We start from the raw sequence: 22504 nt of genomic DNA on the forward strand, positions 1-22504 counted from the left end.
TCCATGCCTCTAATCTCTTGGTTGGTTCTCCTAGCCACCAACCTCATCCTTAAGGACTTTCCAAAAGTCACTTCATTAACATGACAAAAGTCACCTTTATCCCTCTCCTTGCTTAGGAAATTCCAAGTGTTCTGGAGCCCTATGCTAGGAATTACCGAAAGACCAAACACACGTGACTTTGTTTCAAAGGACGGTCTTTGCAGATGTAATCAATTTCAGATGAATTATGAGTTATACCAGGCCCTAACCCAATGACTGGTGTCCTTATAAGGCTCATGTCACCATTTCCACACTCACCTTCCAACTAATACCAGTTCCTCTCATTCTTCTGTCCAAGTCATTCATCCACTCTGAATTGATGTGTAGAAAAGCTTTGACCAACAGCTTATTAAAAAGGAGAGACATTACTTTACCAACAAAGGTCCTTCTAGTCAAAGTTATGGTTTTTCTAACAATCATGTATCGATATGAGAGCTGGACCATAAAGAAAGTGGAGCGCTGAAGAATTGATGCTTTTGAACTGTGGTGTTAGAGAAGACTGTTGAGAGTTCCTTGGACTGCAAGGAGATTAAACCAGTCAATCCTAAAGGAAATCAATTGTAAATATTTATTGGAAGGACTGCTGTGGAACCTGGAACTCCAATACTTTGGCCATCTGATGCGAGGAGCTGACTCATTGAAAAAGACCCTGATGCTGGGAAAGATTGAAGGCAGGAGGAGAAAGGGACGACAGAGGAGGAGATGGTTGGATGGCATCACCATCTTGATAGACATGAGTTTGAGCAAGTTCCAAGAGTTGGTGACGGACAGGGAAGCCTGGTGTGCTGCAGTCCATGCGATTGCAAGGAGTCAGACATGACTGAGCGACTGAACTGAACTGAATTGAAACTGGACATCCTAGAACAGAAATTGTATCATAAGGATATTGTCAGTTGCATAGGCAATCATGAATGTGAGAATTCTCAAGAACCAAAAGGTACTGCATGGCGGTCCTCATTATAGTTTACATTATGACTATGTCAATCTATTTGTGTAAGACCAAATTTTGGCCTCTCTCAAAATTTAAACAAAACCCTGGTGACATGTACAACTACGTCCCATAAGACCACAACCTTCTCAGCAATTCATTTACCGCTGGATATTTAATTGACTACAGAGCTCCTTAAAAATAATTCAACACAAACGGAGCCTTTAAGGAAATATTTCCCTTGTTACGCTTTGTACGAAATAACTGTGGGGATAAAAGTAACAAATAACCCCTTCTACCCACAGATGATTCTCTTGACTCAATAGGAGCAAAGCAAAATGTCATCCCCAGATTTGGCACGAGTGTGCGTGGCCAAGGGTCCAAAACTGAACAAGCTTCCCTAGCTCATCGGGCATCTGTCAGCATGTTCACTGAAATCAAATGAATAAACTCACAGGCATTAGCTCAGATAAACACCACCTGCCTCTTCATTTTATAAGATGGCTTTTTAATCCCTCCACGTTGGAAATGTTCTTCCTAGACACCGAGCACTTCTTGAGGAACACGGTTCCTGATGATAGGGAAATCCCCCTCCCACTGCGGCCCATTGCTTTGACAGGTGTTAATTATACTCTTGATCAGAGAGAAACATCTGCACACTGCAGCCTGCGGGGAGGTGGCACTTTGCGGCTCGGCAGGCAGAGGATAGGAAGTTGCTGGAGAGACTGACTTCCTGACTGCGTGGCAGCCATCACTGGGGTTTCCCATCACCGTGGCTCCCCCGAATCTCTGGAGGGCAGCTTCAGGGGGAAGCCCCCAGATTCGTCAGCTTTCCTCCTCTGCATATGCTGTTTTCCCTTCTCTTTCCACAGTCAGGTCCCCTGAATTGTGAAACAATCCACCTCACCATCCTGGACTGGCCATTCTGAACATCTTTTTGTAGGCTTGTGGCATTGTTATTTACTGGCAGTGATAACCTTGACATCACATGCTGTTTTTATCCCATTTAGATTTCTCCCTAAAAATTTCTTTATATGTTTGACCACAGGGTGCTGCCTAGATCTTTAGACCTCCTGGTGGTGTTGCTCAATGTGCAAACATAGGCTGTATTGGGACTTTGCTGGTGAGCCAGTGGCTAAGACTCCGAGTTTCCAACGCAGGGGACCTGGGTGATATCCCTGGTTTGGGAACTAGATCCTGCATGCCACAACTAAAGATTCCACACACTGCAACTAAGACCCAGCGGAGCCAAATAAATAAATAATTAAAAAAAAAAAAGAATATAGGCTGTGTTACCAGTGCTTTTTTTCTTTTAATTTTGAAAAGAACATCTAATTCCAAAATACATCTAGCCCTGAGGAATTGCCCACTTGTACTTGGGTGACATTGGACAGCTGCCTTGACTCTGTGCACCAGACTCAGGCAGACACTCACCAGGCAGACAAGAGCTGTCCTGATGTCTCCACGACCTTGAGACAGGATGAGGTCGACACGACAGGATGAGGTCTCATGGCCGGGTCACCTCCCCATCGGTCAGGTAGAGTCTCTACTTCCTAACATCTAGTCCTGTCTGCTGCTGGTTCTGAAACACCAGCTATGAATCCCAGCATCAGGGACCCCAATCATATGTTGACCCCAAAGCCCCTGTGATTTGGCCGATTTGGAGATTTGGAGATGGGGCCCATAAGGAAGCCATTAAGGTGAAGTGAGGCAAGAGTGGGTCGCTGATCCAATGAGACAAGCATCCTTATGAGAAGACACGCCTGACGAAGTGCTGTTCACCCCACCCCCGTCTCTGAGTCTCTCTGTCTCTGTCTCTCTCTCTCCTTCCCCCACGTCCTACCTGTGTGCACCGTGCAAAAGTCCGGTGAGGACCCAGCGAGGGGTGGCCATCTGCAAGGCAGGAAGAGGGCTTTCATCAGAAACCAACTCAGCCAGAACCTTCATCTTAGACTCTCTAGCCTCCAGAACTGTGAAAATACAAATTTCTAATGTTTAAGCCACTCAGTACTTCGTCACGGCAGCCCTGACTAAGACAGGTAAGTCTAGTTTAACAGATAAGAAGCAAGCTCAGAAAAGTGACATGAATCTTAAAGGAGAAGTGAGATGCTAACAAGCAACTGGGGGAAGGGTCCCCCTTTTTGCCCAGCCGGGTGAGGACTCAGAGGGGCAGGGAGAGGCTGGTGGGCCTGAAGAGCAGGGCAGTGCCTGTGTGGGGGTGAGGGCTCAAGATGTCATCCCAAGGCAAGCCTCTGTTTTGAATAAAAAACGGGGGCATATGTTTCCACATGAATATGGATAATAAATGAGTCTAATTCTGGGAAATCAAGTTTTGAGGGTGCAAGCCTGTGTGCCAGGAGTGGGTGGCAGAACCTCAAAAGACCTCAGTCCTGAGAATGTCAGGGACACCCACCTGGTGAGCAGTACCTGAGGTTTTTGTCACCGGGACACAGATGCCAAAGAACACATATTATGAAGACCACCAAAGAGGTGGGTGAGAAATGCTGAACCACACGGTGGAAAGAAGAGCTCTTCCTAAGCCACCAACACCGTATAGAAACTCAGCTTCCACTATTCACAGCTAACCTCTTCTCCGTGGAAACTGGGATACGCCACACCATTTTCATCTTTCTTCCTGCTGTTTTCTATGTTAACTGCAAACCTACTTCTTGATCTCAAGCAGATCTACAAGCAACATCCCAAGGTCCCAGGCTGAAAAAGGATGAAAGAGAGTTCTCAGCATCTTTGTCCTTACCTGTCTTCCACTGCCTGATTTTCTTGTTCCCACCGGCCCTGACTTTTCTGCCCTTGAACAAATGTCTGAGGGGACAACTCCCCTCCCAGGCAAACAGGCACTTCTGTTCCTCTGGCAGCCACAGCGAGAATCTTGAGTAGGGTTTAAAAGAAAATGACATCTGGGCTGCTTCCTAAAAGCTTCCTCCCCAATATAGAGTCCTTTAAATGATAATTGCTGACTTGGTCCGGTTATCAACCACCTCCTCCACCCCCTCAAGCAGCTGGGCTTAAAAACTATCCACTGATTGCCTCCCTGGGGTTGGCTTTTAAACTCTTCCAATGCTGGTAATGCATGTATGCATGCGTGAGTGCTAAGTCATTTCAGCCATGTCTGACTCTGTGCAACGCTATGGATTGTAGCCCACCAGGCTCCTCTGTCTGTGGGATTCTCCAGACAAGTATACTGGAGTGGGTTGCTATGCCCTCCTCCAGGGGAATCTCTCTAAACCAGGAATCTAGCCCCAGGTCTCTTATGTCTCCTGCATTGGCAGGTGAACTCTTTGCCACTAACACTACCTGGGAAGCTCAAATCCTGGTAATAGTGTATATTTTTACGCATGAAAGCACGCACACAGCTATTTATTTAACACTATGTGCAAGACAGTGAAGGCATCAGAGGAAGGGATCACTGCCCTCCAGCAGAAATGTGTGTGAATACGTGAAAAAACTAATTTGCAAAGCAAGAGTTGAATAATACCAGCACCAAGGGAAGAGATAAGCCCTCAGACAGAGATAGCTGCATCTTTAATAAAGCTGTCACCCCGCCAGACTCAGACACTCATGACAGCTCCGAGTGCTTAAGGCAAAGAAGGCAGACCAGAGAAAGGGGGAGGCAATCAGCTACTGGGATCTTAGCATGAAAGGAAGATTGGCCTTTCGAAGCCATCAGCAGGAACAAATGTTTCATTTGTAGTCCTGGCAGCCTGTCTGTACCAAATAAACAGCTTAAACAAATAGACCTTGATTTTGATGGTTTTAAAATGGGAGTGATGTTGATTTTCCCAGCGCCTGACTTTTGCAAAAATCACCCCATTTGAGCTCTAGAGCACTCTATTCCCCATCTCCTGGGGTAAATTGACTTTCAAATGAACGTAGCTGAACACCCAAATTGCTGTAAGAAGGATGAAGGCTGAGAAGTGCGCCTACCTCCTACATGGCCACGATGGCTTTTGAAGGGGTTTCTGTGACTGTTTTCAGACCACAGGTGCTGTGTACCCTTTTCTATCCCAGCAGACGTGAGAAGGCCAATGGAGCCAGATCTGGGTGAGGGCAGACTCAGAGCCAAGAAGCTGGACAGGGCATCCTCTGATCTGGAACCCAAGAAATACCAGAAAAACAATCCTTTCTCCTTCTCACTTAACCTTTCACACGAAAGGAGAGAGGACTGAATATTCAGAGTCGTGGTCCCAGCCCATGCCTGGGGACGCAAGTATAAGGGCTATTGGCTAGATTCTTACAGGGAGGATGGTTGATCACTATATCCCTCCATCGCCCATCCATCAGGGTGCCACCAAACATTTCACAAGCCCCTCCCACCACACACTTCTTATTAATCTGGGTGCTGTGGAGAAGGAAGTAGAAATGAATGTGATAACGTCTTTGCAGTCAAGAATCTCACACATACACATGTAAGGACATAATTAATGTAATACTCATAAAGCAGTCTCTTTCAAACTTGTGGCTGGGGACTTCCCTGGTGGTCCAGAGGTTAAGAATCCGCCTGCCAGTGCAGGGGAGCAGGTTTGATCTCTGGTCTGGGACGATCCCACATGCTGAGGAGGGACTAAGCCCTTGCACCAAAATGAAAGTCCTCGAGCCGCAACAAGGGCAGTCACCGCTATAAGCAGCCCGGACATCACAGCAAAGAGTGGCCCCTGCTCGCCGCGACTAGAGAAAGCCCACACACCGCAACAAAGACCCAGTGAAGCCAAAAATTAATTAATATAAAAAACTTGTGGCTGAACCACTGGCTCCACAGTAATCAAGACAATGTGATATCAGTATAAGTAAAGATATGTGGCTCAATGGAACAAAACAGAATCCAGAAAGAGAACCATACCTGTGTGGTCCATTGACGTTTCACTAAAGTGAAAAGATAATTTGTGGAGCAAGATCAGTCTTTTCAACAAATGGATATCCAGAAACAATTGGATATCCATACACACACGCACACAAAAAAGGAAGCTCAGCCCATACTTCACATCATACATAAAACTTAGCTCAAAATAGATCATAGACCTAAATGTAAAACCAAGAACTATAAAACATGGAGTGAGTGTGTGCTAAGTTGCTTCAGTCACGTCTGACTCTTAGTAACCCCATGGACTGCAGCCTGCCAGGCTCCTCTGTCCATGGGATTTTCCAGGAAAGAATATTGGAGTGGGTTGCCATTTCCTCCTGTAGGGGATCTTCCTAACTCAGGGACTGAACTCTCGTCTCTTATGCCTCCTGCATTGACAGGCAGGTTCTTTACCTCCAGTGCTACCTTGGTAGCCCATAAAACATGGAGAAGAAAAGGTAAAAGAAAATCCTTCTGATCTGAGAATTAGGCAATTTGGTTTTTTTTATTTTTTATCTTTTAGATAAGACACAAAAAGCAGTTATCAAAACAGGGAAAAAATTGAACTTCATCAAAATTAAAATCTCTTTGAAAGACACTTAAGAAAATGAAAAAACCAACCATAAACTGGAAGAACTATTTACAAAACACATACATGATTTTTAAAAATTTAAAATATTTCTAAAATCTCAAAATTCACCAAAACAAGACAATTTTTAAATGAGGCAAAATATTTGAACAGACACTTAAGTGAGGAGGAAATATGGATGGTAAATAGCACATGAAAAGATGTATAACATCATTAGTCATAGGGAAATACAAATTAAAACTATGAGATACCACCACACTCCTATAAGAATGACTAAAATTCATGTATACATACATACATATATATATATATATAGAGAGAGAGAGAGAGAGAGAACTAAGTACTTAGTGCTGGAGAAGACTCTGGAGAGTCCCTTGGACAGGAAGAAAATCAAACCAGTCAATCCTAAAAGAAAATCAACCCAATTCATTAGAAGGACTGATGTTGAAGGTGAAGCTCCAATCCTTTGGCCACTTGATGTGAAGAGCCAACTCACTGGAAAAGATCTGCTGGGAAAGATTGAGGGCAGGAGGGGAAGGGAGCGACAGAGGATGAGATGGTTGGGTGACATCATCGACTCAGTGAACATGAGTTTGAGCAGACTCCCAGAGATAGTGAAGGACAGGGAAGCCTGGTGTGCTGCCGTCCATTGGGTGCAAACAGTCAGACACGACTTAGTGACTGAACAACAACAAACACGCAAGATACAACCTATTGGGACTCTCACACACTGCTGGGGGGGTATTCACTTTGGAAAACAGTTCGGCAATTTCTCAGAAAAGTTCAATAAAACCCTACTATATGATCTAGTCATTCCACATCTAGGTACTTTCCTAAGAGAGATGAAAGGACATGGGCCTAGAGTTGCCCTGAATGTTCACAGAAGCTGTATTCATTCAAGCTCCAAACTAGAAACAATCGAATGTTCTTGAATGGGTGAATGGACAGATAATTTGAATCAGGTTCCTACTGTGGACTCAGCTATAAAAAGGAACAAACTACTGACATGTCCAACAACATGGATGAATCTTAAGAACTTTATGCTCAGAGAAAAGCTACTATATGACTTCATTTATAAGCCATTTAGAAAAAGACAAACTCTAGGACAGAAATCCAGAGGTTGCTGGGGGCTGAGTGTGGGAGGAGTGATTGACTACAAAAGGGATAAGACTGAACTTTTGGGATGAAGCCAATACTGTCTGATGATCGTGATGATGCTTATACAACTATATATTTAACAAAACTTGCAAAATGGCAAATGTAAATTTTATGATATGTCAATTACATCTTAATAAACCAGACTTAAAATTTTTTTATGATTATTACCATACTCAGAGAATGTTCTCTCTTTTTAAGCAAAAGTGTTCCATTAAAAGGGAGAAATGAGGTATTATTTAATCTAATTTCTTCTAATTAATATGTGACTAAGTACTACATTTTTGTATAGAGAGAGCTATAAATAATGTATCTCACTCACATGGTACCACTCTGTACATCACATCTGACCGGGAACTTTTAGAGTCCCTGCTTCTAGAATGGTCCCTGCACAGAATCAAGATGAGGAAAGTAGTCGTGAGTATTAATTCTGTGTTTCTCACTCACGCAGCTGGGGGAGGTAAGCACGCCAACGTTATTACTTCCATTTCCTAAATGCAAAGATACAAATGTGCAAAGATGAAGCTAGAGCTTGGTAAAGGTCACACGGCAAGTGGGTGGCAAACCCTGAATTTGAATCCACATCTTTTTACAGAGAAAACTGTCAATGTTCCTCAATCTTCTCAGAAACACCAAAGTGGAAAGCATGATGCAAAAGCTCTGGATGGAAACATAAAGCCCAGTTGAGGGGAAAATTGATGAGCGGGGCGAGAGCCTGTTTACAGACCTGTGGGCTATTTCGGGTGCTTTCCACAGCCCGGCTCAGCCGCAGTGACACCGCCCACGGCTCAGCCCGAGCCTGCGCGGTGGCACAAGCCCAGGTGTGACGGGAGCCGGGGCTCACCAGATGCTGCGCTTCTTTGCTCTGACGAGCCCCGAAGCGAAAAGAGCTCCTCTGAGGATAGATGACCTGGCCTCCAGCCCTGCTCCAGCCCGCGCTCCCTGTTGTTCCTCGGAGCTCAGGACCCAAGGCAGGCTGCCCTGAGAATCTTCTCATGTGGATAAGCTGACACCTGTGTCCCTACCCTTTAGACCTTCCCTTCCCCCCACCTCGGGGCACAGAGTGGGGGAGGGGGATGTTTGGGGTGTTGGGGTGTCCAGGGGCCCCCCATTAGCCCCAGAAGGCCTCCCTAGGTCACCTAGCCCTTGGTTGGCTTCGTCTTGACCATCCCAGGCAGCATGTCCTTGGGTGAGCTGCTCTCCCTGCCAGCTCTGGGGTTTCATTAACGGGCATTTACGAAAGAGAGGAAAAGGAAGTTCTGTGGGAAATTCTGGGATAAACAAAGAATTATGGTTATGGGTTGAGTTGTCCCCTGAAGAAAAGCTATTCCCCCCCTCAAAGGCCCATTGCCAGGCCTGGTAGAGAGCCTGCTCCTGTTCAGTGAAGGAATGAATGAATGAGTGAATGAGCCCCTGATTGGTAGTGGTGTCATCCTACTGATGGATGGCTAACCCCCCACCCCCCGGGCCTCACCCCACAGGGAGACACCACAGGACATTGGCTCGCCCCTCCTCATCTCCCATCTTCCCTACCGTGCATACCAGAATTTCACCACACTAGTTTACACTAGTTAATTTACACCACACTAAATGTCCTTGCTTCCTCTCCTCTTGGCCTTTGCACATGTTGCACCCCTTCTCCCGTCCAAAACCCACCTTCTGTCCCTGGGTGGATGACCGTCCTCCCCCACTGTGGCCCTTGGGCTGTGAAGCTTCTTAGCTACACAATTAGAGGGGAGCTGGCTCCTCCCTAGCCAGATCAGAGGTTCAGATCCAACATCAGCCTGATATGGAGTTTCCATCTCAGAAACTTCAATACTTTAGAGACTTTAGCCACCTGATGCGAAGAGCTGACTCATTTGAAAAGACCTTGATGCTGGGAAAGATTGAAAATGGGAGGAGAAGGGAACGACAGAGGATGAGATGGTTGGGTGGCATCACAAACTCAATGGACATGAGTTTGAGTAAATTCTGGGAGTTGGTGATGGACAGGGATGCCTGGTGTGCTGCAGTCCATGTGGTTGCAGAGTCAGACACAACTGAGCGACTGAACTGAACTGAACAGCATCCACGGTTAAGAGACCACTGGCCTCTCTCATGTTGTTATCAGGGATGACATCAAAGCCCTACTATTACAGCTGTTGTGACATGGCCACCTCAAGAATCTACCAGAATTGACTGCCTTAAGCTCTTGACCTCAGCTAGTCTCCATGAGCTTTGCAACTTACAGAGGAAGGAAATCAAACTTACAGAGACTCGATCTAGGACAAATTTACCCCTATCCATAAAGAGGACAGTTAGCAGTGAGGTCACAACAGGCTGGCACTCGAGTAGCACTGTCAACCAGCTAAAGCAAAGGCAGTGTGATAGATGCTCTATGGAGGTCCCAGGGTGCTCTGTACAGAAGGCCAACGGCACAGAGAGAGAAAACACTTAAAATGAGTCCTAGGGAAGGAAGGCGCTCCTTAGTGCACAGAGGAAAGTACCTGGATGGCAGGGGAATAGTTCAGGCAAGGCAGCAAGAGGTGTGAGCATGGGTACACGAAGTCCCTTAACAAACAAACAAAGATTAAATATACACAGGGGAAGAAATACAATAAAAAGAACCCTATGGTAACACAGGTTTATTATAGTAAGCATTAAATTTACCCAGCTCTGACTTTCCTGGAAATCAAAGCATACAGGAAATTCACTAGATTATATAACTTTCACTGCTTGATATAAGTAAGTACACAGCTTGTCAAGGAATTATATCTTCCAAAAGTCTACCTGGCACATACTTGGCTTTAACATCAAAAGCAATTCAAAATTAAAAGCAAGATGGGTAGAATTTGTCCATTAGTCTTAACGACCTATATATGTTAGGGCTAATCGCTCAGTCATGCCCAAATCTTTGCAACCCCATGGACTGTAGCCTGCCAGGCTCCTCTGTCCATCAAATTCTCCAGGCAAGAATACTGTAGCGGGTAGCCAATCCCTTCTCCAAGGGATCTTCCCAACCCAGGGATCAAATCTGGGTCTCTTGCATTGCAGGCAGATTCTTTACTGTCTGAGCCACCAGAGAAACCCTACATATGTTATGGGAAACAATAAATAATATAATTCTAAACAGAATCCAGCACAGAACCATATTACAGATAATTAGATGCCTGCTGCTGCTGCTGCTAAGTCACTTCAGTCGTGTCCAACTCTGTGTGACCCCATAGATGGCAGCCCACCAGGCTCTCCCGTCCCTGGGATTCTCCAGGCAAGAACACTGGAGCGGGTTGTCATTTCCTTCTCCAATGCATGAAAAGTGAAAGTGAAGTCGCTCAGTCCTGTCCGACTCTTAGCGACCCCATGGACTGCAGCCCACCAGGCTCCTCCATCCATGGGATTTTCCAGGCAAGAGAACTGGAGTGGGGTGCCATTGCCTTCTCCGAGTTAGATGCCTAACCATACCTTAACTCCCCTAACATTTAAATTACTTAGGGTTTAGTCTAAGCTGCCGTGTCAGAGGCCCCCGAATACAGTGACTTAAAATAGAAATGTTTCTCTTTCACATAACATTCTGAATGCGGGCAGTGGGCCAAGGTTGGCAGGTATCTCTGCTTGATGAGGTCATTTAGGGACCCAATCTTTTTCTGTCTTGTGCTTTGCTGTCCCAAGGCTGTCACCACTGTGCACGGGAAACTCTGGCCCCTCAGAACCACTTCAACATTCCAACTCAGGAAAGATGAAAGAGCGAGCAGGGCAAGAAATTTACATGCTTTAAAAAACAAGTTGATCTTCTAGATAAGACAAACCATTGATATAAAAATAATCATCTGGTTGAAAAATCATAATAATTTGGAAATGGCATGTACCACTTCCTCTCCCACCCTATTGGCCAAAAGTTAATCACATGGACACAGTTAGGCTCCAGGGAGGCCAGGAAATGTGGTCTGTGGTTAAAGTTAAGGTTAGGGTGGACAGATGCGTGCCTACAACTCACAGGCTGCTGTTGCCAAAAGCAAAAAGGGCCATTGGCCTCTGCTGCAACATCTAAATACAGGTGTTCACAGAGAGAAACCAACTGAACAGCAAAGGAATAAGTGGCTCACTAAGGCAGTGAGCTCATCTGTCCCAAGACTTTCTATTTCTCTCAGAGAAAAAAAATCCTTTTGCTGCTGACCCTCAATTATGAGTAAAGAGAAGAGAGCATTAGAACAATTCAGGGAGACTTCCATAAACCCTCCAGGCAACGGTTCTCATTTCTGCTCCACTGAGCCCTCTGCCAAGAGAAAGGCCCACGTATGCAGGTGGTCAAGGTAACTAGCTGATGTCCCCCTATTCTCACTTCTGCCAAACGTGGGTGATGTTTAAACACCATCAGGCTGCCTCACGCCACCTAACCCATCCCACACCTTCCGCAGACTCTGAAACCCCCAACAGCCCCAAGAGGGCAGCAGCTTGGAATCCTTGTGTGGAGGTGGCATCAACAACCCAGGCCCCGCTGTCCCCAGGAACGTGTTTGCTGTGGATGAAAGGCTCTTCCTCACCATGAGCGGGACCAGGGATTAAGGAGTGGCTCTGTGACTCACGGAGACACAGAGCGGCTGCCCAGAGGACACCAAAACAGGAGACAATCGGGAGGGAATCACATAGCTGCAAGCTGAGCTGGCATTTGATGAGGCTCCAGGGACTGATGGCAGGAATTCTGCTCTCTCCCACCCAGGGGGCACCTCCCCGGGAAGGAACAAGCCCGAGGAACCTGAGGGGCACCCCTCTGGAGGACACCATCTATGCAGCAGCGGAGGCCCCAGCCAGGTGGGCCCAGATCCAAGACCATAGACAGGTGCCTTTGTGATAATCTGGTTCATGTCTCTCTTCTCCTCAAAGACTCCAAGTTCTGTAAGAGTAGGGGTCATGCCTGTCTTCTGTCCTGCTATGTCCCTCATACCTGGCACTGACTAGGTACTCAGTAAACCCTGGTTGACTGACATCCTCCCAATTCAGGCCCACCTGAAGCCATGGTGCAAGAACGTTTTTTGGCTATCTGCTACCTGCCGAGAACTGAAATGGGTGTTTCTCCATATGGTATTTCCGTTCACATTAACAATATTGACAGTTAAGAACCATCATCCTCACTGGGACAGAACCCAGGGAGGCCAGGGCCCCTCCTAGACACTGAATTCTTGCCTCAGGACTACAGGTTTCCAGCAGAGGCAGACTCTAAAGAGAGCTCAACATCTCCAGCACGCAGCCAGTCCCTTAGCTAACGCTCACACAAACCCTGTGGGCTGCGAGTCCATTTTCCACATTTTTCAGAAGAGGAAACAAGCTTGGAAGAGTTAAATACAACTCACCCAAGTCCCTCAGCTATAGGCACCAGAGTTGGGTGTGAACCCAGGTCAGTCTGACTCCCAAGTACCAACTCCTTCCACCTACGTGGACTCGACCTTTTCTGTGGACTGAATCTTGTCCCTCTCACAAAGTTCATACGTTGAAGCCCATGTAACTGTAGAGGACGTGGGGCCTTTAAGGAGGTGATGAAAGTCAAATGAGGTCATGAGGCTGGTAAGACCAGCCCTTCTAGGAAGAGGCACCCTCTCTCCATCACGTGAGGACGCAGCAGGAGGTGGTCGTCTGCAAGCCAGGAAAAGGGTCCCCATCGGAAACTGACCATGCTGGCACCCCAGTCACAGAATTCCAATCTCCAGCACTGCAAGGGAAAATAATTTCTGTTATTTAAGCCCCCCAGTTTTAGGGCATTTTTTCACAGCAGCCTGGACAGACTAATGTACGATTTTTTCTAACACGAAATAGCTCAAAGTTGAATGGAACAAGCATGGAAGGAAGGATTCCTTTCCCCATTGTTCAATATTTTAAGGGGAAAAAATAGCCTTACTATCTCCCAAGGACATCACAGAGCTTATAGAAGAACTGGGAATTGCTGGAGGGCTGGGCCTGCTGGTTTAACTTCCTCATAAAGAATTTATGGGGCATAAGTACTTGCCAGGAGCTTCCAGAATCTCTTAAAGCAATTCCTCCCAGTCTGAAGAGCCTGCCTTATAAACGCCTGGCCCTCATCACCCCTCTCTCTAGGGGGCAATGCCTGTTCCCTCTGGAAGGTGGCAGTTCTGCCAAGAGTTGCTCAAGCCTTCCCAGATACACAGAGTATTCAGAACAACAAGGAAAGGGATTGGCGTCTCTCCAGTTTCTGAGAGACGGAACTGGAGTTCCTTGCGGTGGGGGCGGTGGGAGGGGTCCCCGGACTCGCTGAGTAACAATCCTTGAACTCTATCTCTGGTCTTAAGACATGAGTTGAAAACCTGTCTCCCATGTCAAAGTACAATGTAAGGAAGTATGTCTGAATAAATTGTGTTAAATAAGTGAATCAATTCGTGGGCAAACAATTACATTCAAAATGACAACTAAATAATTAGAGCTATTTGAACACCATGTCAGCCAGAGAGAGAGATAACACAAAAATAAAGAGGAGGAGTGAGGAAGAGAAGAAGGAGGTGGGAAAAGTGAGAGAAGTGCGTTTTCCTCTCTGTTGACCTGAGGCTCCATCAGTCCCCCTTCCAAGTCAGTCTGTCTGCCATCAATAATGGAGGCCAGGGAATGGGGGCCAGCACTGGTCGAGGGGCTGGGACTCAGAAAGAATTCCATCAAAGCCCCCTTGAGGTTCACTGCATTCTGTCGCATCTCTGCTGAATTGTGCCGAGCACAGCAGTATCTGAAAGTGTGAGGGTCTTGTCTCTGGGCTCAGCCAGTGGTCTGTCACCATGAACTCATGGCAGGAGTTCAGGGTCCTCCAGCGATCTGATGGTACCCTCCTGGGGACACTCCAGGTTTGCTGGTAAACTCCAAGTTCATGCTTCTACATGCCACGTCTCACTGATGCCTCATAAAACCCTTAGGAAGAAGGTATTGTAACCAGCTTCATTTTACAGGAAAGGAAAATAAGCCTTAGAGAGGCTCATTAACTTTTCTAACTATATAGTGAGTGACCAAGCCAGATTTGAACTCAGATCTTCTTGGCTCCAAATCCATTGCTCCTGCCACCCTTCCAATTTACCTCCCAGTCCTGTGTCCCATCTCTCCTTTACATACCCGTATACAGGTCTAGACAAATTTGGAGCTGGGCATAATTCAGACTCACCTCGACTCTGAGTGTGTTAGCCATGTGTGCCCTTGGAAGGAAATTATTTGAACCTGTTAAGACAGGGGATATAAAAGCATAGAATTTAAGCCTGGGAATGAGCCTTGTAAATTGCTGAGCCACCCCAATGTGGGTTGATGCCAAGGTCAAGGTGAATCACTGAGTGTCTACCAGCAGGAAACAAGACTGGGAGCCCGAGTTCACACCAACAAGCCTCCTCAGGCTCTTTCCTAGGAGAAAATCCCCCAGCCCTGTCCCTTCCACATCCCACCATATCCAAAAGCCTCCACTTCTCCATCAACAAATATAACTTAAACACATTTGATGATTCACAGCACAGAATAGAAAGACACCCCACCATCCTAGCGGGTACTGGCTCTGCCAAAGCAAACCCTCAAGGCTTTCAGCAGCATCACACACCCTTTTTCAAAAGTGAGTTCAGCCTTCTCAGTAGATGTTTAGCCAGAAACAAAGTTTCGAATCTACATTTTGAACTCCACTGGAAATAGAAATGCATTTGCTCTTACCACAACACGTGAACTAACTCATTTCTGAGCTCTTTGCATGATCCTGTTTTTTCATGGATGTGGTATGAGGGGGTAAGACATGAGATTTATATGTAATTCTCTTATAAATGTTTTCCCCCGGATATCTAATTATCCCATTCAAACCCAAGTACATTGTCTTCTAAGTTTCCAAGTGGTTTAATAATAGAATTGCTTCATTAACTCTGATACATGCTTGGGAATCAAGCAGAAAAATTAGAGAAGAGCTATAAAAACAAGCAGCTGCAGCCTCATGTATTTCTGAGTTCTAAACACTCACAGACTTGGCAGCTGAGGTTGTTCTATCAAAAAGCCATTGCTGGGAGCCCTTTGGTTAACGGACTGTCTGCTGTCCCTGCTCCTCCCACACCAGCCCCTCCGTCCCCCTCCCTCCCAGAGGTGGAAGTCATCCTGTGTCTCCCAGCCACTCTCACCTACTTTCTTCCCATCATCAGTAAACTGGGCTCCACTCTCTTGGATAATAAATGCACAGAACTGGGAAGACATCCACCCTCCTGCTCCTGCATCCAGTCTGTGACCACGACTCATGTAGGTTTCTTCTCCATCTCATGCAGAGACCAGGGTGGTCGGTATCACTGTGTCTCTCCACTTTGCACAGAGGAAACAAGAACCCAGACAGCGGAAGTGACTTGACCCCGATGACATTGGCCCCACCCCTCCTTCCCTCCCTGGCAGCTCTCAGGTGGAGGCCCACTGCCTGCCGACTGGGCTCCCTCCCGTATCACCCCCTCCTCCCACCTGCCCGGCCACAGCCTCGACAGTCACGGCTCACCCTCCCACCTGAACTCTTCAATCTGCCCAGGCCAGATCAAGTCCTCAACCTTTCACTTGGCATTCGGGGACCTGAGGATTCACTTTCAATCTATCCTTCTCACTACTTGGGTTACAACTTCCAAATGGGTGGTCTTCCAGGCCACCCTGCTTTTGGTTGCCCCGAGTCTCATCTCCTTGCAACTCAGACAATCAGTCAGCATCTTTCTGCCCTCTGCGGCCCCTCCCTGGCTGAGTCGCCCAGATATCTCAGTGTGGGCCCCCCCGCCCCCAGCACCTGTGGCTCCCTGACCTGGCAGAGCCCTCTGGGAATGTGCCTCCTTTCCCCTGGGCTGTGGGCTCTGTCAGGGTGGGAGCCATGTCCTATTTGGGGGCCCAAAGCTTAGCACAAATCAGATATTGAACAATCAGGCACTGTAGTGAATGAAGCACCAGGCCTTTTAAAGAGGGATAGTTCTCCACATATTAAGTAATTTCCTCCAAATTGACACTAGAACTATTGTCTATATTGTGAAGGATTTCCAACTGAATTGCTGAAATAAACTCTTTACCTTCTGGAAGTGTTGAGTAGGAAAATACTTGTACTTCGATTGTAGGTAAGACCCAAGCTGAGGGCCTTTTGCAGAGAGTCACCAAGGAGTCCCCCATGAAAAGGGTGGACCTTGAGTCAAGAGAACCATCCCTGCCCCTCAGGACCACCCCCCCCCACCTCTTCCTCCAAGTAGAGACTAGACTGAGGGGGACAGGGAGAGAGACACATGTCCAGGACCAGAGCTCACAGCCCAGCAGAACTGGAAGGACACATCTGAAAAGAGCTCAGCTGCAGAGCAAGAGGCCATAGGCGCAGTCAAAGGGGACCCAGCCGATGCTATCAGATGGCAAGAGCCTGGCTCCGAGAAGAGGAGGCCTCTCATAGCTGGACCAAGGGCTTTCCACTCAGCCATCCCCAGCAAGAACCTCCTCATGTCTATCAAATAGGCCCCAGCCCACGCAAAGGGATGCTAGGCATAGAGGAGGAACATTTCCTCTTGGTAATGTCTTTTCTTAGAAACATCATTTCCAGAAATAACCTGCTAACTTAGCCCACCACCACTGGCTGAGAGTGGGTCTCAGCCCACATTTAAACAATCACTAGTAAGGGAAACAGAATTATCATCACAACCAATCAACCTTAACTTCTTAGGAAATCCCAGGAAGCATGGAGCTCCCACAAGGGAACAAAACTGGGGTTCTGTTGATGAGGAAGAAGGAGGGTAGTGGTTATACCAACTATGAAACTAGAATCTCAGCCCAGCACACTCAGACCTTCCCAGCTGACTTGATCCTACACACACCCATCCTGTAGGGTGACATGACCTCAGCTGAGAGAGGCAGTATCTGGATGGAGGACAAGTTCTAATCAGTGGCGTTAGAAAACCCCAATCTTTTCTGATACTTGAGAGTCATCTGGCATTGGACAAGTCACTTAACCTCTCCGAGCCTGTTTGGTCAACTGAAAATGGGATTATAATTCTTCACCCAGCTGAGGAATGGTGTGCATGCTCTGTAAAACCTTATTCCACGTAACGTGGCCACCTTGTCTTCTCTTCAAAGCAGTGTAAATATGATGGTGATATTAATATAAGATGCAGTTGGCTGGCTGGCACCAAGGGTGGCTATTTTAGGAGGAGTGGTTAGCAAGAAACACGAGGCTCTGGTAACCCTGACAACCATAGGTAAGACAGAAAGATGGCACATTGACTTTCTGGATTCCATTCTTATCTCCTCATCGTGAAGCTTGGTATCTGGTGATTTGTTTGTTAGATGAGGCCTCTGCCAGGGCCAGGCAGGGCCGAGCATTGGCCCGGCTGGACTACTCTTAGAATGGTCCAGAGGAACTCTGGAAAGACACAGACAATTCCCTGCTTCCGAGGTCCCTGGGGAAAGTGCCCACTTTCTGCCTGGCTCCTTACGGTCCTTGGCACCCTAGAAGTCCAGACTACACTAAACACTGTGTGTGGGAGCCGGATGGTACAGGGCAGACCCTGGTGAGCAGTTACAAACTCAAAGAGCAGCTGTATATAGGTGCAGGCAGGGCTGCCCAAGAAGAGGCAACGATGATGCTCCTTTGTAAACTCAAAGTGTTTGAGGGCTTCTCTGGTGGCTCAGGTGGTAACGAATCTGCCTGCAACTCAGGAGACCCTGGTTCAATCCCTGGGTCGGGAAGATCCCCTGGAGGAGGAAATGGCAACCCACTCCAGTATTCTTGCCTGGAGAATTCCATAGACAGACAAGCCTGGCAGGCTACAGTTCATGGGGTCACAAAGAGTCGGGCACAACTGAATGACTAACACATATGAAAAGAAGTTACAGACTTGTAAACTCAAAGTGTTTGAACCATTTTTTTCATCAAGTAGATATAGAAAATATTAGATATAAACAGACATAGAAGTATATTTGTAACCAATGTGTAGGGTGTGAAGACTACCAAGGCTACAAGGTCCCACATACCCACAATGTAGCTTAAGGACCAGAATGTGGCTGGCCACATGCACCCTTCCCCATCTCATCCCACCCCCATCATTCAGGTACCTCTGGCATGAACTGTCTGTTTACATTTCCTCCTGTGCCTCACAGTTATACCATATTTGTAGCTCATGTTTCCACTTATAGTTGTACAATGTTTGAACTTTAAATAAGTAGGATGATATAAACTTATTCTTCTCCTACTTCCTTTTTTTTTTTTTTGTGGATCCACCATAAATTCCTGTTCATCCTTCTTGATGCACTTATATGTAGGGTATTTGTTGTCATTGCTCTATGGCGTTCCGTTGTCAATACACCAGGAACTCATTTACCCCCTCTACTGTGAATGAACACTTGGGTTGCTTCCAATTGTATGCCATTAGGAACAATGCTGTCATGAGCATTCTTGATAAGATTTCCTCTAGGATGTATACCTGGGCCTGCAACTCCAGTATGTCCTAAGGTACGGGCATCTTTAGCTTTGCTGCTGCTGCTGCTGCTAAGTCACTGCAGCCGTGTTCGACTCTGTGATGCCACATTGTTTTCCAAAGGACTTGTACCAATTTACATTCCCACCAGAAATGGACAGATTCATAAATTCTCTTCAAATCTCTTTAATTAAAAAAAATCTTAATTTTAATGCTTTCTGATTTATACATCTTTACCTATATGACCTATGCTTTCTGTATCTTGTAACTTCACTTCAAGTCATAAAAATAAATATCATATTATCTTCTTAAAATTTTATAATTTTGACTTTTATAGATAGGTCTTCAATCTGCCTGAAATTGACTTTTGTAAATAGTGTAAAAAATGATCTTTTTTTTTTCTATATGGCTGTTAATATTTCTATCTCAGCACCATTAATGAAAAGTACATTTCTGGCATTCCCTGGAGGCCCAGTGGTTGGGACATTGCACTTTCATTGCAGAGGACGTGAATTCCATTTCTGATGGGGGAACTAAGTTCCCACAAGCAGCATGGTACTCGCCCTGCCCCCCTTCAAAAAAAGGAAAGAAAAAGAAAGGTACATTTCCCCCACTAATCCACAGTGCTTTGCCAAACATCAAGTTGCAATTTACTCCTGGTCCATTTCCCAGTCTACATTTTGCTCCGTTGGTTTATTTCATTGTGCCTGTCACATTGTCTTAATCACTACAACTTTACTAAGTACTGTTATCTCATGAGGCTACTTCCCATTTTTTTCTTCTGGAGTATTTTGCTTTTACTTGGCCAGTTGCTCTTCTGTGTATGTTTTGGAATCACACACACACATATGCACAAACACACAAAATGTCTGGGGTAGCATAGGACTGAATGTGTAGTTCAGAAAACAATTACATCTACATGATTTTGACTGTTTTGTATCAAAAAACATGATATATGTTTCCTTTTTTTTTAGTGTTTCATAGTAAAAATTGTATCATTTTTCTCAACCTTGGTACTAATACTTTGAAATTTATTTATATGCACTTATTATTATTTAGACTCCAAGTGTTATTTTTAACATTCTTTTTAATAGAGTAATGAAGTGCATTTGATTGTCCTTTGACTTTTCCTGCACAAACTGTATGTCTGGGTGACCCATGAATTGATGATGACAAGGTTATTTTTTTTTAATTATTCATTTTAATTGGAGGCTAATTACTTTACAATATTGTAGTGTTTTTTGCCAAACATCGACATGAGTCAGCCACGGGTGCACATGTAAGGTTTTTTTATATCTATATTCTAGCTGATAGTTGAGGGAATTTGCTGTTCAGTCACTTAGTAGTGTCTGACTCTTTGCCACCCCATGGACTGCAGCATGCCAAGCTTCCCTGTCCTTCACTATCTCCTAGAGTTTGCTCAAAATCATTTCCATTGAGTTGGTGATGCCATCCAACCGTCTCATCCTCTGAGGGAATTATAGAATTAGATTATCACCATTTCACAATGCCTGTTGAATTAATGGATACAGGTAATGATTGTCAGTAGCTGCTAGTATCTCTCCAAAATAAACAGCCAGTTATTATGCACCTCTTAACTGAAGAACACAAGAGTACCCTACGAAGTAGTCTTGCCTAAAAAAATCCAATCTAAAATTGATCAAGCCTTTAGACCCAATTGTTAATTTACAGGAGAACAAGTATAGCAGAACCTGTTAAATGACACCATGGGCATGCAATAGGCAAAATCCACAACAAACAACCCAGTTTCCTTATCAAATAAATTGCAAGGGAAAATAACAAACCACGGAGAAGCATCTATAGCTACCAAGAGATCCAAGAGACATGTCAACAAACCACAACATAGGATTTGAACAAACTATGTATCTGAGCCCTGGAGAAATTTGAACTCTGACCACAAAATAAAGATTCACTCTTACCATTTGTTTTTAGGTATGACAGTGGTATTATGATTTTATTTTTCAAATGTCAGTATGTATTTTAACAATATATATACTTAGGCATAAAATTATAAGCTGTCTGGGACTTGCTTCAAAAATAATCCAAAATAGGGACATCCCCCGCAGTCCAGAGGTTAAGACTCCACACTTTCAATGTAGGGGACATGTGTTCAATCCCTGATCGGGGAAACATCCCGTATGGCCAGTTTAGTTCAGTTCAGCTGCTCAGTCATGTCCAACTCTGCGACCCCATGGACTGTAGCACACCAGGCTTCCCTGTCTGTCACCAACTCCTGGAGCTCACTCAAACTCACATCCACAGAGTCGGTGATGCCATCCAACCATCTCATCCTTTGTCGTCCCATTCTCCTCCTGCCTTCAATCTTTCCCAGCATCAAAAGAAAAGAAAGAAAGTGAAGTTGCTCAGTCGTGTCTGACTCTTTGCGACCCCACGGACTGTAGCCCACCAGGCTTCTCCATCCATGGAATTTTCCAGGCAAGAGTACTGGAGTGGGTCACCATTTCCTTCTCCAGGGGATCTTCCCAACCCAGGAATTGAACCCGGGACTCCTGCATTGCAGGCAGATGCTTTACCATCTGAGCCACCAGGGAATCAGTTCTTTGAATCAGGTGGCCAAAAGATTGGAGTTTCAGCTTCAGCATCAGTTCTTCCAATGAATATTCAGGACTGATTTCCTTTAGGATGGACTGCTTGGATCTCCTTGCTGTCCAAGGGACTCTCAAAAGAGTCTTCTCCAACACCACAGTTCAAAAGCATCAATTCTTCATTGCTCAGCTTTCTTTATAGTTCAACTCTCACACCCATACATGACTACTGGAAAAACAATAGCTTTGACTAGGCAGACCTTTGTTGCCAAAGTAATGTCTCTGCTTTTTAATATGCTGTATAGGTTGGTCGTAACTTTTCTTTCAAGGAGCAAGCATCTTTTAATTTCATGGCTGCAGTCACCATCTACAATGATTTTGGAGCCCCCCAAAATAGAGTCTGTCACTATTTCCATTGTTTCCCATATATTCCAGAGATGTGGCCAAAAGATTTAAAAAAATTTTTTTAATAATCCAATATAGGGGAGTGGGTGGGGATGGATGAAACAGGATTGGCCATGAGTAGATAAGTCATTGAAGCTGGTGATATGCGCATGAGAGCTTGTTAAGCTATTTTTTCCACTTCTGTACATTTTAGAAGTTTCCCATAGTATAAAGCTTTTTTAAAAAGGCTAAAAGAATATAATACCGTCTACGCCAGCCCTTCAAGATGCCGAAGGGAAAGAAGGCCAAGGGGAAGAAGGTGGCCCCGGCCCCGGCCGTGGTGAAGAAGCAGGAGGCCAAGAAGGTGGTCAACCCAACTAAAAAAAAAAAAAAAGAATATAATACCATCTATTCACTGGATGCAGCTTTCTGTATCTTGATATATATGTTACTTCAAATTTTCTAAATGTATTTTTCAAACTTTCTACATTCAAACTGAATGTTTTATCTTCTTTCCCTATTAATTATAGGGAAAGGATCAAGAAGTGGCTAACTTAGGTCTAAGTGCTTCCAGAACTAGAACCAGAG

At 45.5% G+C, this 22504-nt stretch overlaps 1 long non-coding RNA gene across 1 annotated transcript; it reads right to left on the reverse strand.

Moving 5' to 3' along the window:
• Positions 1-10177: 10177 nt before the first annotated feature.
• Positions 10178-16478, reverse strand: LOC133257442 (uncharacterized). Its single transcript, XR_009739557.1, has 3 exons — positions 15675-16478; positions 14696-14748; positions 10178-13249 (listed from the first exon to the last, which is right to left on the reverse strand). It is a non-coding gene; the product is annotated as an uncharacterized LOC133257442 (long non-coding RNA).
• Between the last annotated feature and the right edge of the window lie 6026 nt (positions 16479-22504).

This window comes from Bos javanicus, chromosome 11 (genome assembly GCF_032452875.1).
Source record: "Bos javanicus breed banteng chromosome 11, ARS-OSU_banteng_1.0, whole genome shotgun sequence".
NCBI classification, from domain to species: Eukaryota; Metazoa; Chordata; class Mammalia; order Artiodactyla; family Bovidae; genus Bos; species Bos javanicus.